The 17,870-nt window shown below is 45.8% G+C and overlaps 1 protein-coding gene across 1 annotated transcript in view; it reads right to left on the reverse strand.

Annotated features, from left to right (window-relative positions):
- DNAJC5B (DnaJ (Hsp40) homolog, subfamily C, member 5 beta) overlaps window positions 1-17,870 on the reverse strand; it is a 93,097-nt gene that overhangs the window by 70,341 nt on the left and 4,886 nt on the right. The window contains exon 2 of the mRNA XM_010848477.1: window positions 3,677-3,827. The gene's annotated coding sequence lies outside the window, so the exon portion shown is untranslated. The remainder of the gene's footprint in view (window positions 1-3,676; window positions 3,828-17,870) is intronic.

Raw genomic sequence — 17,870 nt, forward strand, 5'->3', positions numbered from 1 at the left:
GTGATGCCATCCAGCCATCTCATCCTCTGTTGTCCCCTTCTCCTCCTGCCCCCAATCCCTCCCAGCATCAGAGTCTTTTCCAATGAGTCAACTCTTCGCATGAGATGGCAAAGTACTGGAGTTTCAGCTTCAGCATCATTCCTTCCAAAGAAATCCCAGGACTGATTTCCTTTAGAATGGACTGGTTGGATCTCCTTGCAGTCCAAGGGACTCTCAAGAATCTTCTCCAACACCGCAATTCAAAAGCATCAATTCTTGGGCACTCAGCTTTCTTTATAGTCCAACTCTCACATCCATACATGACTACTGGAAAAACCAAAGCTTTGACTAGATGGACCTTTGCTGGCAAAGTAATGTCTGTTTTTTAATATGCTGTTTAGGTTGGTCATAAATTTTCTTCCAAGGAGCAAGTGTCTTTTAATTTCATGGCTGCAGTCACCATCTGCAGTGATTTTGGACCCCAAGAAAATAAAGTCTCCAACTGTTTCCAGTGTTTCTCCATCTACTTGCCATGAAGTGATGGGACCAGATACCATGATATTAGTTTTTTGAATGTTGAGTTTTAAGCCAACTTTTTCACTCACCTCTTTCATTTTCATCAAGAGGTTCTTTAGTTCCTCTTCACTTTCTGCCATAAGGGTGGTGTCATCTACATATCTGAGGTTATTGATATTTCTCCTGGCAATCTTGATTCCAGCTTGTGCTTCTTCCAGCCCAGCGTTTCTCATGATGTACTCTGCATATAAGTTAAATAAGCAGGGTGACAATATACAGCCTTGACATACTCCTTTCTCTATTTAGAACCAGTCTGTTGTTCCATGTTCAGTTCTAACTGTTGCTTCTTGACCTGCATACAGATTTCTCATGAGGCAGGTCAGGTGGTCTGGTATTCCCATCTCTTTAAGAATTTTTCACAGTTTGTTGTGATCCACACAGTCAAAGGCTTTGGCACAGTCAATAAAGCAGAAGTAGATGTTTTTTCTGGAACTTTCTTGCTTTTTTCCAATGATCCAGTGGATGTTGGCAATTTGACCTCTGGTTCCTCTGCCTTTTCTAAATCTGGTTTGAACATCTGGAGTTTATAGTTCACATACTGTTGAAGCCTGGCTTGGAGAATTTTGAGCATCACTTTGCTAGCGTGTGAGATGAGTGCAATTGTGCAGTAGTTTGAACATTCTTTGGCATTGCCTTTCTTTGGGATTGGAATGAAAACTGACCTTTTCCAGTCCTGTGGCCACTGCTGAGTTTTCCAAATTTGCTGGCATATTGAGTGCAGCACTTTCACAGCATCATCTTTTAGGATTTGGAATAGCTCAACTGAAATTCCATCACCTCCACTAGCTTTGTTCATAGTGATGCTTCCTAAGGCCCACTTGACTTCACATTCCAGGATGACTGGCTCTAGGTGAGTGATCACATCATCGTGGTTATGTGGGTCATGAAGGTCTTTTTTGTATAGTTCTTCTGTGTATTCTTGCCATCTCTTCTTAATATATAAGAAGAGCCACAGCCTTGGCTATTCTAAGGCTTAATATCTAAGAATATAGATATCTAAGAAGGTATCTTAATATCTTAAGGCTTCTTAATATCTAAGAAGGACCACAGCCTTGTCTAACAATGAAACTATGAGCCATGCCAGGTACAGCCACCAAAGATGGACCATGGTGTAGAGTTCTGACGAAACGTGGTCCACCGAAGAAGGGAATGACACACCGCTTCAGTATTCTTGCTTTGAGAACCCCATGAACAGTATGAGAAGAACTACCATATGACCTAGCAATTCCACTGCTAGGCAAAGAAAACAAGAACACTAATTCCAAGAAATACGTTCTCCCCAGTGTTCATAGTAGCATTATTTGTAATAGCCAAGATACGGAAGCAATCTATGTGGCCATCAACAGATAAATGGATAAAGATGTAGTGTGTGTATACACACACACACACACACACACACAATGGAATATTACTCAGCTGTAAAAAGAATAAAATTCTGCCATTTGCAACAATGTGGGCAAACCTAGAGAGTGTTATGCTTAGTGAAATAAGCCAGATAAAGACAATTACTCTGTGTGATCATTTGTATGTGGAATCTAAAAAATGAAACAAATGAATATAACAATAGAGGGATAGACTCACAGATAGAGAGGACAAACTAGTGGTTGCCAGGTGGGGGGGAGAAGGGGAGGGGCAAGATGGGGTATGGGATTCAGACATGCATACTACTATGTAGAAAATAAATAAGCAACAAGGATATATTGTACAGTACAGGGAAATATATATGTTGTTTGTAATAACATTTAAATGGAATATAGTCTATAAAAATACTTAATCATCTAAATTAATATAATGTTGTAAATCAACTGTACTTCAGTTTTAAAAAGAACCATAGAAGACCCAAAGAGGGAAGAACTAGAGAGGAACTCTTTCTAGAATCATTGGTAAAGGTTTTAAGCATTCTGATGTCTAGGTGCCACCCATGGTGTCCCAAAGCAAAAATCTCTTGGATTTAACCCAACACAAAATCTTGCACAGTGGACCCAGCTCAGGCACTTTTAAGGGCTCCAGATGGTTCTGTAGAGCTGCCTGCCTTAAGAGCCAGTGCTGACTGGTCCCCAGATTCACTGGCCTGACAACTTTAGTGAAGTAACATGAGAAGCACTTGTTGACCAAGCAGCTGTCTGGAGGAATTTTCCTTGGCCTGGGTTTCCTAAGAAAACACTTAGGTGAAATAATGGCATCTGTGTGATTCAACAGGAAATAAAATTTGGCTTCTCATAGTTTAAATCAAGAAAAAGTATCCAAAAACATTCCTGTAGACTCTGGGCAAGTCACTTTAAGCCACTTTTCTTCTCTGCAAACAGTCATAAAATATGAACTTTTTATCTCTTAGACCTTTTATCAAATGTCTAGTATAGATGTGCCAAGAATGACACTTTCATAAACACAAATCTAATGATTATTTTCTAGGGTTGGGGTTTGAGCAATTGTTAAGACAATCATTGCTCTCTCTCTGCCCCCTAAAATTAAGTGCTTTATTAATTTGCATGTGTAATCCTGGTAGATTTCACCCCAAATCTCTAATTCATCAGTAAGCAGAATGAGCTATGCGATGCATATAGTGCAAGACATTGTTCTGGGGGTTGTGGTAATGATGGTCCTGGTGATGCTGTTAACTTACATGTTAATTAGATTTTTTGTTGGAACCCTACAAAAGTATGAGGAGGGTATACTCCTATCCTTATTTTACAGAGGAGCAATATAAGATTGGAGAGGCTGATGAACTGCCCAAATTCACTAGCTAGTAAGCTGTGGACCCGGGCTTTGATGTCACACCCCAGGCTCTAACTCACCAGAGAGCTTTGCTTCAGGAGTTCATGGCCTATTAATATATTCCCTTGCTTATCAATCTGTGAATGAGCCAGATGGTGTATGTTTTAAAGTCCATGAAAAAAAAAAATTGGAGTAATGGCTTTAAACAAGGAAGTATCAATAAGCCCGTTCCTTAGTGAGGTTCAATATGTAGTTCAATGTCAAGGACAGTATCTGTTTGGTTAAATAAAGCTCTGAATCTGAGACCTGTATTACTGAAAAAATATTGATCATGTCTTGTCCCCTGCTAGGAAACATAACATGGATTTCACAGATGTGAAATTTAAGCACCTTGTCGCTTACTTACAGTAAGCACTTGCTGTGATAAACCAAGGAGACGTCAAGTCCAACAGAAGTGTTTATTTGACAGAATGTCTCTAAGCAGAACGTTGATCCTTGATGTTGCCTGTAGTTGTTCCCCATTCACATTAGCTCAAGATGTCTCTTTTGTTAATTAGCTAAAAGAGATAGAGGACAAAAACGAAGATAAAAACCTTTACTCAAGGCAAAATTTCCTTCAATATGGTTTCCAGTATAGTGATTATTCTGCACATTGTCATATAAATGTGGCCAAACAGACTACAAAACCAACAGAGTACACAGCTACCAGAATAGTAGTCATTTCTTTCTTTTTTTTTTTTTTTTTGCATTTAAGTAGTAGTTTAATAGCACTGGCCTATAGATATGTATCTTTAACTCTAATAAACCCACTAATTGCTCAGTCGTGTCCAACCCTTTGCAGCCCCATGGACTGTAGCCCGCCAGGCTTCTCTGTCCATGGGCTTCTCCAGGTAAGAATACTGGAGTGAATTGCCATTTCCTCCTCCAGGGATCATTCCATCTCAGGGATCCACTCCTCGTCTCTTGCATCTCCTGCGTTGGCAGGTGGATTCCTTACCACTAGCGCCATAAGGTCCACTTTCAAATGAAGCCTCACCCAGCATGGGTGACAGACATGTATTTGAAAGAGAAAGAAATACTAAAGCATTCCTTCTAGAGATTAATAACTGCCTTATATCATACTTGGTAATTTCTTAAGGTTTTTCACATGTCAGATACATTATCTGACACTCAGTGTCTGTTTTAAGGAAGAGCTGACTGACTACTTGTGGTCATGTCACTTTCCCCAAGGATGAACATCAATCCTGAGGGGCAGGAAGCTGGAACTAGGGCCCCACCTAAGTACTCTACTTCCAAATCTGTCCTTATATATCCTTGTTAATTTAAAAGGCTCAATTGAAAAACAGAATCATAAATAGCCGAGAATCCTCTCTAATTAGTGCACGTGGTCAAGCAGCTCCTGCGAAAACCCCAGGCCTGGCAGCAGGGCAGTCGTCTGAACTTGCACCAGTTTCTAGTGTCCACAGCAGATTTTCCAGGGGAACATTTCAACTTACTCATCGTTGGGATAATGGCAATGACTTTGTGCCCTCTGTTGTAGGTACAGGGCTTCCCAGGTGGCACCAATGGTAAAGAATGCCAATGCAGGAGACATAAGAGACACAGGTTCAATCCCTGGGTCAGGAAAATCCCCTGGAGGAGGGCATGGCAACCTACTCCAGTATTCTTGCCTGGAGAATCCCATGGACAGAGAAGCCTGGCGGGCCACGGTCCATGGGGTCACACAGAGTCCGACACGACTGAAATGACTTTGGAGCAGCAGCAGCATTGTAAATACACATTTCCCCCTCAGTTTTCTAAAGGTTTGTCTTTCAGATGAACAGCTAGAGCCCACTAACTTGTAATCAATTCATTGGCACAGCTTTTTGGTCTGCACGACCTTCTTCCGTCTTATGGAGTAAGTGGTACTTTACAACTGACAACATGTCATTGCTAAGCACAGTTTTGCTGTCTGCTGAATGCCTTTGGAAGGTGCACAGACTGAATAGCTAGAGCTGAGATGCCTCTCCCGGTAGGTGCAAGTAGACAGGTCCCTTTCTTTTTCTTCTTTTTATATTTATTTGACTTCAATGGGTCTTAGTTGCGGCACACAAACTCGTAGTTGAGGCATGTGGGATCTAGTTCCCTAACCAGGGATCAAACCCCGATCCCCTGCATTGCAAGCTCAGAGTCTTAGCCACTGGACCACCAGTAGACAGTCTCCTTTCTGAGTGAGTTATGTAGTCAGGGGCACACACACACACATCTATGACTTCTAAGCCTGCAGGATTAGATAGGCTCTGATGCTGTCTCCCTCCTGTCTACCTAGGTGGGCACTTGTGCAGCTTGGGCTCTCCTCAAAGGCTCAAAGATCCAAAGCTGAGCCCTGTCACCCCTTCCAGGGCCCTCACCACCCCTGTCAAGCCTCCCCTGGGCATTCCCAACTGCTCTACTCCTGCTTCTCCCAGACTCTTCCATGAGTCCTGCACCACTGTCCAGAGTGCTCCAGAAGCCATGAACATTCTGTCAGAATGTCCTCGCAGCCAGAGACCATTGGTGAGAGCTGATCCAGAGCCACACACACAGAGACTGGTCAGCTGGCCACCACCAAAGCCCCACCAGCTGTCAGGGCAACAACCAATAAAGTGAAACTAGTGAGGGCGTTAGTCACTCAGTCATGTCCAACTCTGTGTGACCCTGTGGACTGTGTAGACTGCCAGGCTGCTCTGTCCATGGGATTTCCCAGGCAAGAATACTGGGATGGGTAGCCATTCCCTTTCTCCAAGGGATCTTCCCAACCCAGGGGTCTCCCACGTTTCAGGCAGATTCTTTACTGTCTGAGCCTCCAGGGGAGCCACAGGACCCCTGCAGTCCTTCAGCTCTCCTTGCGGGGTCTTCTCTCTCGGGCTTCTCCATTCTATCAGGGCCAGACACTAAGTATAGAACTCAGGAAACCAGTTAAATGACTAGCCCTGGAAGTAACAAGCTGGGTCCCCACTCGAAGTAGCTCTTACCTGGGACACAATCCACACCCTCCCAAAGAGCTGAGCACAGATAATCTCAGCATGGGGTGGGAGGGTCAGTGACAAGGGCTTCCCCACAAAGGAAGCTGTGACCCTGCCCAGCACCCTCTGGTGGGTGTCCCAGGGCCAGGTGTCAGGACTTGGACATCCAGAAAGTGGTCTCAAAAGCCTTTGCTGTATCTTTCTTAGAGACAGAGCGAAACAGTCAAAAGAACAATTTTCAACATTTGATTTCACGTTAGGAAAATGAAGCCGAGCAGCTCTTCCCTGTGACTGTATCGCCCTCTGGTGTTCAAAATATAATGAACTGTAGACAGGAATTGCAGCTGCTAAACAGTCCTCACCCCAAATCACCCATTCTGTTTTATATCCCTGGACTTCTCAGGTAGCACAATGGTAAAGAATCTGCTTGCCAATGCAGGAGACACAGGAGACCGGGGTTCAATCCTTGGATGGGCGAGATCCCTGGAGTTGGGAATGACAATTCACTCCAGAATTCTTGCCTGGAAAATTCTATGGACAGAGGAGTCTGGCATGCTACAGTGGGGTCACGAAGAGTTGGACATGACTGAACACACGCACAGACAGATAACTCATCGCTGACGCAGCTCCGTCAGCTACCTGAGATTCTGAGAATCACCAAGAAAAACACTCATGGAAATATCAGGGTGGGGCAAGACATGGCTAGAGGGGACACCGCCCTTTTGGTGCATTCTTCTGAAGCTGAAGTTTTGCAATAGTGTCAAGTAGCTAGGCAGTTGGGGGGTTTAAAACATAACCTTATAAAAATCTGTTCTGGAATTTGTCTGAAGGGGGAAACTTAGGGGCAGTTGCTGCAATTCAGAGGTCTCACACCCATTGACTGGGCCAGAGCAGAAGACCCAAGAGCTCCAGGCAGCAAATCTATAACCAGCACATCAGTGCCTGCTGGCTGCTGCTGGGGGAGGCAGAGGCCAGGAGCCATTCCTGCTCTCGCTCGCTTGCTCGCTCACTCACTCTTTCTCTGGCACATTACAGAGGTCCCGAAACCCCAGATCTTAGATGTTCCTCAACCAGCAAGGTGGGGTAAGTTTTTTAAAGGCAGGAGCACACTGCAGTCTGAAATGGCTGCACTGGCCTCACCCTCAGCTACCTTGAATTTACAGCTTCACGTTACCAGTTAGAAGAGGAGACAACTCATCTACACTTAAAAGCACACTCCAGGGTATATGCCCCGTAGTGGGATTGCTGGGTCATATGCTAGTTTTATTCCTAGTTTTTTAAGGACTCTCCATACTGTTCTCCATAGTGGGTGTATCCATTTGCACTCTCACCAATAGTGTAAGAAGGTTCCCTTTTCTGCACACCCTCTCCAGCATTTATTGTCTGTAGACTTTTTCATAGTGGCCATTCTGACTAGTGTGAGTTGATACTTCACTGTGGTTTTGATTTGCATTTCTCTAATAATAAGTGGTGTTGAGCAGTATGTGTTTATTATGCACCTGTATGTTTTCTTTGGAGAAATATCTGTTTAGATCTTCTGCCCACTTTTTGATTGGGTTGTTAATTTTTCTGGTATTGAGCTGCATGAGCTGCTTGTGTTTTGGAAATTAATTATTTGTCAGTTGTTTTTGTTTGCTATTATTTTCTCCCATTCTGAGGGCTGTCTTTTCATCTTGCTTGAAAAAGACACCTGTACCCCATTGTTCACTGCAGCACTATTTACAATAATAGCTAGGACATGGAAGCAACCTAGATGTCCATCGGCAGATGAATATTGTACATATACACAATGGAATGTTACTCAGCCATAGAAAGGAATGCATTTGAGTCAGTTCTAATGAGGTGGATGAACCTAGAGCCTATTATACAGAGTGAAGTAAGTCAGAAAGAGAAAGACAAATGTCATATATTAACATGTATATATGGAATCTGGAAATATGATACTGATGATCCTACATACAGGGCAGCAAAGAAGCCACAGACATAAAAAACAGACTTTTGGATTCAATGGAAGGAGGAGAGGGTGAGATGGTTTGCAAGAATAGTATTGAAACATATACATTACCATATGTAAAATAGATGACCAGTGTGAGTTTGATGTATAAAGCAGGGCACCCAAAGCAGGTGCTGTGTGACAATCTGGAGGGATAGGATATGGAGGGAGGTGGGAGGGGGGTTCAGGATGAGGGGGACACGTGTACTTATGGCCAATTCATACTGACGTACGGCAAAAAACCATCACAATAATGTAAAGCAATTATCCTCCAGTTAAAATAAATAATTTTTTTAAAAAAGCACACTCCACAATCCGAGGCAGCTGACAAGGAGGAGCAGATGACAGTGCAGGACAGGCAAGCTGGGGAGGGGAGAGGGGGGGTTCCCTGGGAGCCAGAGCACAGGAACAAGGACCTTCCCTCCACAGTTCTCACTGGGGAACTCCCACCAGTCTGGTGCCCAGACGGGATGGCATGGCAGGTGTGTCAGTTTCTGGCCATGCTGAACAAGCTAGTACAAAGTGGATGCCTTAGAACAATGGAAGTGTATCATCTCACAGTCCTGGGAGGCTGAAGTCTGCAATCGAGGTGTTGTGGACCAGGTTGGCTCGTTCCGGCGGCTCTGAGGGAACAAAGCTCGCGGCACTCTCCTGGCTTCTGGCGTTGGGCCATCCTTGGCGTGCCTCAGTCTCTGCCTCCATAGCCACAGTGTCCTTCCCGCTCCGTCTTCACATGGTGCTCCTCTCTGTGTGTGTCTGTCTCTGCGGCTCCTCTTACAGACTACAGTCATGTGGGATTAAGGACCTACCCTGCCCATTCCAATATCCTTGCCTGGGAAGTCCATGGACAGAGGAGCCTGAGGGGGCTACGGTCCATGGGGTCACCAAAGAGTCATATGACTGAGCGACTAAACAAAGCTCCTACTCCAGGGTGTCCTCATCGTAACTGACATCTTAATTCCATGGGCAGAACCGTACTTTCAGGAAGGTCATATCCATACACACTGGGATTACGACGTTTCTCCTTTAGTAACACAGTTAAACCCACAACAGGACTGTAAGGCTGGGCAGACTGGAGGTTCTCATTAGGCCTCTTCAGTGGTGTGCTAGAAAATATTCAACAACCAGATTTCCAGGGGAGAAAAAGCTCTAGTGGTCAAGTGTTTGCAAATTTTCTTGGCATAACTATTCCCTCACAGGCCTGCTTCAAGCTACCAACATAACACCAAGCTTGCCAAAATTCCAGAAAATTTAACAATGTGCATCCCTCATCCACTGGTGCAAACCAACTCCCACGTGCTGTTGAGCCTACAATATTTTAAAATGTCAATGGCTAAAAGGAGTTGTCCAAAACAGTTTGTTCTATATGTTTACATGGGTTTCTCTTGTGGCACAGTGGTGAAGTGTCTTCCTGCCAGTACAGGAAATGCAGGTTTGATCTCTGGAGGAGGGCATGGCAACCCACTCCAGTATTCTTGCCGGGAAAATTCCATGGGCAGAGGAGCCTGGAGGGCTACAGTCCAAAGGGTTGCAAAGAGTTTGACATGACTGACCACACACACGTATAGGTTTACCTGTTGAGGCCAGGGTGCCCCTACAACTTTTGATTATCTGTACATAAAGTGACCAATTCTATATACTGCATATCAACTTTTAAATCTGAGCACGCCTTGGGGCCATTCTATTTTCTGGGCCTCCCTAACCCTGAAGCAGCAGCAGCAGCATTCTCCTTCCAACCTCCCAGACACTCTGCCCACCACCTCTGATGTCCTTACCATCCACGAGTGGGTCCCGTTTGCCCCATGGCCGTCCCCAGGCCTATCAACTCACCCACGCTCCTCGGGATCTTGGCACTCGGCTCTCACTCTCTCCACCCCAAGTCCTGTCACTGACCTTTGACCGCGGGGCCTTCAGCTCCCATGTAGGCCTCCCAGCCAGCACACCCTCCCTTGTGACTCCTTGTTCAGATACCTGGATGTTCTCCAGGTCACAAACCTTGAACTCCAGCCTCACCCACTACTGCCTACCTCACCAGCTAACCTCCCTGTGCTCTTGGTACTACCATCTCACTAGTACCCCCCTAGCTCCCCAAATCTGTCAGTTGTTCCTTTCTTCCGCCCTCTCCCTGTTCAGCCTATATACTGTAACTATAATATTCTCTTGTCCATGCTCCCAATTCCTTTCACCACCCCAGCCAACATCCAGTTGTGGATCCATGGCTGAGGCAGATGCCAGAACCACAGACCCATGGTCTCTGTTAGCAGCTGCAACCCTGCCTCATACCCTCTGTGTGTCTTGTGGCCGAGTCCTGGCCGACTCTTTGAGACCCCATGGAAGGCAGCACGCCAGGCCTCCCTCTCCCTCACTATCTCCCAGAGTTTGCCTTTGTGTCCTAGGGGAACCCTAATCCTTTCACCATTCTCCATCACTCTCATCCCAAACTCTTTCTTCACTTCCGTCAAAAGACATTATGTGCCACTCGGGAAAAAAACATAGAGTACTCGATGGTTAAATGTATTTTCACATATGTTCATTTGACCTCCACAGAAGCTGGGTCAGGCAGGCAGGGAAAGGGTTCTTATTCCCATTTCATAAGCCAAGAGACTCCTCTGAGGCTCAGAGGAGTTTCATGTTAACACCGGACAAAGTACTAGCAAAGCCTCGGTTGGTGCACAGGTCTCCCAGGTCCAAGAACCCCAAGTCAGGCAGTGAAGTGGATATTTGTCCAAGGGCATGAGTGAGTCCTTAGCAGCCAGGACGAGCAACCATGTCTCTGCATACCTTCCAGATTCTTTATCCACCTCTAGGGTGTGCTGCCTTCACAACAATGGCTCTATTGCTCTCAAAGCACTTGAAGTCCATTTATCCTTTATGTTTGTGTATGTGTGTTAGTTGCTTGTGCATGCGAGAGTGTGTGCTAAGTCATTTCAGTCATATCCGACTCTTTGTGACCCCATGGACTGTAGCCCATCAGGCTTCTCTGTCCGTGGGATTCTCCAGGCAAGAAAACTGGAGTGGTAGCCATTCCCTTCTCCAGGAGATCTTCCCCACCCAGGGATCAAACCTGCACCTCCTGCATTTCAGGCAGATTCTTTACTGTCTGCGTCACCAGGGCAGCCCCCCTTTTAGGTTTAAAAAATTTTAAAGTAGAATGATCTTGAAAACAATAAGCGATGTTATTTTACTTTTTTTTCTGTGTTGTTCCCACCAAGGACTGTTTCTCTGTGTAAATATCTGACAATGTCCTCAGAGCCTTGCCTGACACAAGCACAGCTGCCCTCGGCTCTTGTCATCAGGTTTGCAGGCTCTGGAAACAAGACCAACAACAAAACAAAGGGAGCCAGACCAGGGATCTAATCTAGAAATGTCATCCCATGCAGCCCAAATGCATGCCTGTTTGGCCTGCCATGGAGAATCCTCTGGGTGGATCCCTGCAAACTAACAGTCAAGCTGAGTTTCTGTGAATACATGATATAAGCCAAAGCCACTTCCGTTGGGAATGGGGTCCATAGTGAGTCATTCACTTCAATTCCAGACAGATGGGAATCTTAGCCCTTTCCAGGCCCTTCCAGTAAAACATGAAGACTAAAGGGAATCTGCTTCTGTTCATAAGAAAGGTCCATCCCATCCCAGCATCTCTAGCAATACTTGCTTTGTTTGTGCTGTTGTTGTTGTTCAGTCACTCAGTCATGTCCAGTTCTTTGCGATCCCATGAACTGCAGCACACCAGGCTTCCCTGTCCATCACAAAAATCCCAGAGCTTGCTCAAACTCATGTCCATTCAGTCGAAGGTGCCATCCAATCATCTCATCCTCTGTCTCCCGCTTCTCCTCCTGCCTTCAATCCTTCCCAGCATCAGGGTCTTTTCCAGTGGGTCTGCTCTTCGAATCAGGTGGCCAAAGTTTTGGAGCTTCAGCATCAGTCCTTCCAATGAATATTCAGGGTTGATTTCCTTTAGGACTGACTGGTTTGATCTCCTTGCAGTCCAAGGGACTCTCAGGAGTCCTCTCCAACACCACAGTTTGAAAGCATCAATTCTTTGGCACTCAGCCTTCTTTATGGTCCAGTTATCATACATCAGTGTACATGCAGGCAGACACGCAAGAGGGGTGCTGACCTCCCTTGTTGTCTGTCGGAGCCTGCATGTCTTTCTGCCCCTCAGCTGCTGCCTTGGAGATAAACTGTTCTTCACTTGCCCCGCAACCCTGCCCCCACACCCTCAGAACTGATATCTCTGGGGAACACTGGCCTGGGGGACAGATGACTCAGCCCGTGACTGTAAACTTGGGTAAGATATAAGAGGAACCTCTGATTCCTCCTCTCTAGGAACCGAGGTTTGCTGTGACCTACCCAACTCAGCTGTACTGTTAGGACTGCCTATGTTGTCCCAACGAAGGGGACTCGCAGGAAGCAGCCCTGAGAGGGGACAGAGGAGTCCCCTTTATATAAGGTTGGTTTAGGGGCTCCCAGTACAGTGTTTCCTGACAGTGCTGGTGGAGGTAGAAAGTAAGGAGCAGCAACTTGTAAGCTGAGGAGCAGACCCAACAAAGGGAAAGCCCAGGCCTGTCCCATGGGTGAATCAGCAGGTGGCACCCCTGTAGAATTTTTGATTCATGTGCATTTTATCCTGGCTTTATGGGCAGATTTTGGGGATGGGTAGAACAGGATGAAGGGCTTCTCATATGGCGCTAGTGGTAAAGAATCCGCCTGCCAATGAAGGAGATATGGGTTCAATCCCTGGGTTGAGAAGATCCCTTGGAGGAGGGCATAGCAACGCACTCCAGCATTCTTGCCTGGAGATCCCATGGACAGAGGAACCTGGTGGGCTACAGTCCGTGGGGTTGCAAAGAATTGAACATAACTGAAGCAACTTAGCACACACACCCTGAAATCCAAGTTGGGGAGGAAAAAGGGTCTGGTTACTGTTTACACTATGAAGGGCAATAGAGGATAAAATGCCCACCAAGTCTTTGAAAAGCAAAATAACAGGAAGACCATCAGGAATAATACTTATAGGCATAGATGTCTATTCACCAAGATTCATTGAATACCTATGAGCCCTGGGGACTCTAGCAAACAAATGAAAGAGATCCAGAGCCTGTATCAACTACAGTGTCCTCTAAAAGCTAAGTGCCTGGAGAGTCCTTGGCCAGCCTTATTGAAAGCATCATCTCTGAGAAGAAAAGTATCTGCTACTCTGAGCTTAACTTTGATTGGCAGTGGGACTCTGACATTTTAGAGTTTAGAGATAACCCGCCTTGTGGCACCTGTATAAGTACAGTTCGAAGCACATTTCATAGATTTAGAGAAAAGACTAATCTTTTTGCCCAAGAAATATGATCTGATAAGCCAGGTTGGCCAGTTGACTCCATGATGGAAGAAAATTTAGCTTGTGCTAAATTCGTGTGGCTGCAGAGGGAGTTCTCTTACTTTGGTTTGAAAAGAGGTACGTGGAAGGAGGGAGTGCCCCCAGAGTGGAGCCAGGAAGAGTTTAAAGCAGCCACCGCGTGAGGAGCTGAGGATGGGGTACAAGGAAAAGGACACTTCAAAACCAAGTTTGACTTCGATGTTAATCAACAGGGGGTTTGTGAGGTCACCATAGGAGCATAGCCATAGTAGACATTGAAGAGAATGAAGCTGACATAAAAATGGTATAACAAAACACAGTTTCCCGTTTTTTTAAAAAAAGGAAGGCCTATGTTTGGGCTTCTCTGGTGGCTCAGATGCTAAAGAATCTGTCTGCAGTACAGGAGACCTGCAGTACAGAGTTCAATCCCTGGGTCAGAAAGATCCCCTGGAGAAGAGAATGGCAACCCACTCCAATAATCTTGCCTGGAGAATTCCATGGACAGGGAAGCCTGGAGGGCTACAGTCCATGGGTCTCAAAGAGCAGTTAACACACACAAGGCTTCTGTAATCTCATTTTTAAAAGTAGATCTATGCATCTGTGTATAGACATACGTACACAGAGATGCAGCATGCACATAATACATACTCAGACACATTCGTATATGCACAAAACCTTTCTGGAGAGTATGTAAAACTTGCAAAATCTCCATGGAGGAAAAGGACTGGGGCCTGGGGGGGTGGGGGTGGGAATTGTTTTTCATAGCGTAGCCACTGTTTAATTTTTTTTTTTTTTACAACATGCACATATAACTTTTCAATTAAAACACTATTTTTTTTTTCATTAAACTATGTTTAAGGAAGAATTACCAGCACCAAGAAGGGCCCCCTGCTTTGAGCAGCTGTGCGCTGTCAGCATTTAACACCCCACCTCAATAGCTCTGCCGTCTAGTCTCGTCTGTGGCCAGTCTTCTCCTTTCTGGCCATGCTCCACGCCACTTCCAGTTTTCTCTTTCAGAAACGTAGGTGGGATGGGGTGGGAGGTGGGAGGGAGGTTCTAGAGGAAGGGGGCATATGTATACCTAGAGCTGATTCATATTGATGTATGTCAGAGTCCACCACCATATTGTAAACAAATTATCCTCCAATTAAAAATAAGTTTAAGTTAAAAAAAAAAAAAAAGTAGGGTTACCTAAGCCAAGAAGTCCTCCTTGCCTCCTGTTTCTTTTGGGATAATATGAAGTCTCCCTGGTGTGAGGCATTATCAGGAAGTGATACCGCAGCTAGGACAGTGTCTGCTGGGCCTTTTCTGGCTGTCTCCCTTCACTTCTCCTCCAAGTAATCCAGGCGTGGTCGATCAACAAGGCCTCATTAGTCCTCCTTTCTAAAGCTCCTGGAAGCCCACTGTCTTCCTCTCTTGCCACTCTCACTAATCTAGACCCAGTTCATCACCTCCTTGGTTTATCCTGCCAGCATCCTAATTGAGACGCCTTTCTCCAGTCTCTCTTCGTTCCCATCTTTTCTCTGAACACTACATTCTTTTAGAATGCTAGTAGTATCCTGTCCCTCCCCTGCTTATAACCCTTTAGAGTGGCCCACTGATGTCAAGCTAAAGTCCCAGCTCCTTAGCAAGGCTAGCCTCTGCATCTTTATCCAGAGCCATCTCCTCCCAGCTCCTTCCCCTTGACTCAGACTCAACTTCCACCAACTCCTGTGAACTGGTCAGAAGAGACAGAATGTCTCCTCTGAGTCTTTGACATGCTGTGTGCTCAGTTGCTCAGTCATGTCCAACTCTGTGACCTCATGGACTGTAGCCCTCCAGGCTCCTCTGTCCATGGGATTCTCCAGGCAAGAATGCTGGAGTGGGTTGCTATGCCCTCCTCCAAGGGATCTTCTCAACCCAGGATTGAACCCATATCTCCTTCATTGGCAGACAAGATTCTTTACCACTAGCGCCACCTGGGAATCATCACTGACATGTTAATCCCTGTCTTAAAACATTCTTCTCCCTTCTCCCTGGTGTTCCAACCACACCCAGGTTAATCCTTCAGCATAAAGGGTCATACATAATAAAAATGTCATGAGAAGATCATAAATAATGGGGGAAGAAAGTGGTCACCCCTTTGAGGAGGACTCATGCAGGAGTTTAGCTGTCAGAAGAGACCTGCATAAGAAAGAACACAGTGGCAGGAAAGTTCTGGGCAAGCTGGAGGAAGGGAAGCAAAGGGATCCATCCAGTGCACAGGGCGGGGGAGGACCAGGTGAACAGGTGGCCGAGGAGAGGCGTGGCCCAGGGAGGCTACAGAAAGTGAAGGACCTCTTGAAAGCCAAGATGAGTTTATATATGCATGCTAAGTCACTTTAGCCATGTCCAACTCTGTGTGACCCCATGGACTGTAGCCCGCCAGGCACCTCTGTCCATGGGATTCTCCAGGCAAGAACACTGGAGTGGGTTGCCGTGCCCTCCTCTAGGGGATCTTCCCAAACCAGAGATTGGACATGCCTCCTTTACGTCTCTTGCATTGGTCAGTGTGTTCTTTACCACTTGGCCACTTGGGAACCTCAAGATGAGTTCAGTCCTCATTTTTTTAAACAGTGGGAAACCTGAACTGTTTTAAAACTGGCAAGTGACAAACTCTAGTGTTTGTTTTAGAAAGATGTGACTGGCAGAGTGCAGAGGAATGAAGCTGGGGAGATGACTTACCCTGGGAAACACGATGGGAAACAGCCTGGTCCAGGGCAGCAGCCAGCAGAACCAGCAGGAAGTGATGGATTCCAGAGAGATGTGGAGCCATAACCTCCTGGGCCTGGTGGCCAAGTGCCAGGGAGGACTCACGGTTCTAGCTAGAATAGCTGGGAATGTGCTGAGGTCATGGGCTGAGATGGGAGTCACAAAAGGAGATCAGATTTGGAGGAAGATAATGAATCAGATTTAGAGCATGTTGACTTGGAGTGTAAAGTCAGGAAGCCCAGGTCCATAATTAAAGTCCAACACAACTCTGGTTACGGCAGGTAGGCCCTTTCACAGAGAGCACCTGTCAGGGTGGGTTTCATCCTTCCTGGAGTGTCATGTTTCCATGACTCCAGTTTCCTTGTCCCAAAGCAACCTTGTGAACTGTTTGTATCACATGCAAAGAAGGAGTTGTGAAAGCACAGGGAGAGGGTGGAGATGAGGGCTGAGCGGGACAAGACCCACTGTGCTGGGGCCAAAATTCGTGCCAGAAAATTGTCTTCCTCCCCAAGCTTGCATCAGTCACTGTTCTGTTTCTCTTCAAAGTTCTCTCAAGTCCTAACTGTGCTGTAATGAGCAACCTGAACACTGGAGACAACTTTGCGTCTGCCCTGGGCACTCTGAAGTCCTGGGCACTCTGAAGTCCTGGGCACACTGAAGTCCTGGGCACTCTGAAGTCCTGGGCACACTTCTCACGTGGTTATGCAGTTCTTTCTTTGCTTTTGAACTCTTCACAGGTGTATATCTCATCTCCTCACCTAAATCCTTCATTGTTAAAAGAACCCAATTTATGGCAAACATTGTATTTTGTTATTGCCACTGTGCCTGGTATACTGATACATCGTCCCTTGTCAAAAACTACAGATTTGATTGACACTGAATTCATTTGGGGTAGAAAGAAGAAAGGATAATAACCACCTTGGAAGGACAGGATACAAGAAATTATATGCTGGTAAGAGGAGTAAGATAGTGTCAGTTCCTAGCATACAAAGAACTGATTCTAACATGAAAGGAAAGCTTTCACCTCTGCTGATAGAAATGGCTTTGCATTCTAAACATGCTTGAAAGGAGCAGAAGAATACTGACATTCTAGTTGTCAAGTAAGTGGTCTTCTCAACTGGCTAACAAGTCTGTTTTTCTTGGACCACCTTTTGTTTATAAGCAGTATTGGTAAAATAATAAAATAGTTAACTATACTACATGGTGTGGCTTTCCTGATGGCTCAGCGGATAAAGAATCCTCCTGCAGTGCAGGAGACATAGGAGATGTGGGTTTGATCCCTGCACTAGGAAGATCCCCTGGAGGAGGAAATGGCTATACACTCCAGTACTCTTGCCTGGGAAATCCCATGGCAGGAGCCTGGTGGGTTACAGTCCATGGGTTTGCAAAGAGCTGGACACAATTGAGTGACTCACACACACACACACACACACACACACACACACGCATTACAATCACCCTTCATCCTACACTGGGGAACTGGAGGAATGGGCCCTACCACTCACAACGTTCAGCAGAGGCACAACCGGATGAAGTGGAATGACTC

The sequence above is a fragment of the Bison bison genome, unplaced genomic scaffold (genome assembly GCF_000754665.1).
Source record: "Bison bison bison isolate TAMUID 2011002044 unplaced genomic scaffold, Bison_UMD1.0 scf7180017864267, whole genome shotgun sequence".
Taxonomy (NCBI): Eukaryota; Metazoa; Chordata; class Mammalia; order Artiodactyla; family Bovidae; genus Bison; species Bison bison.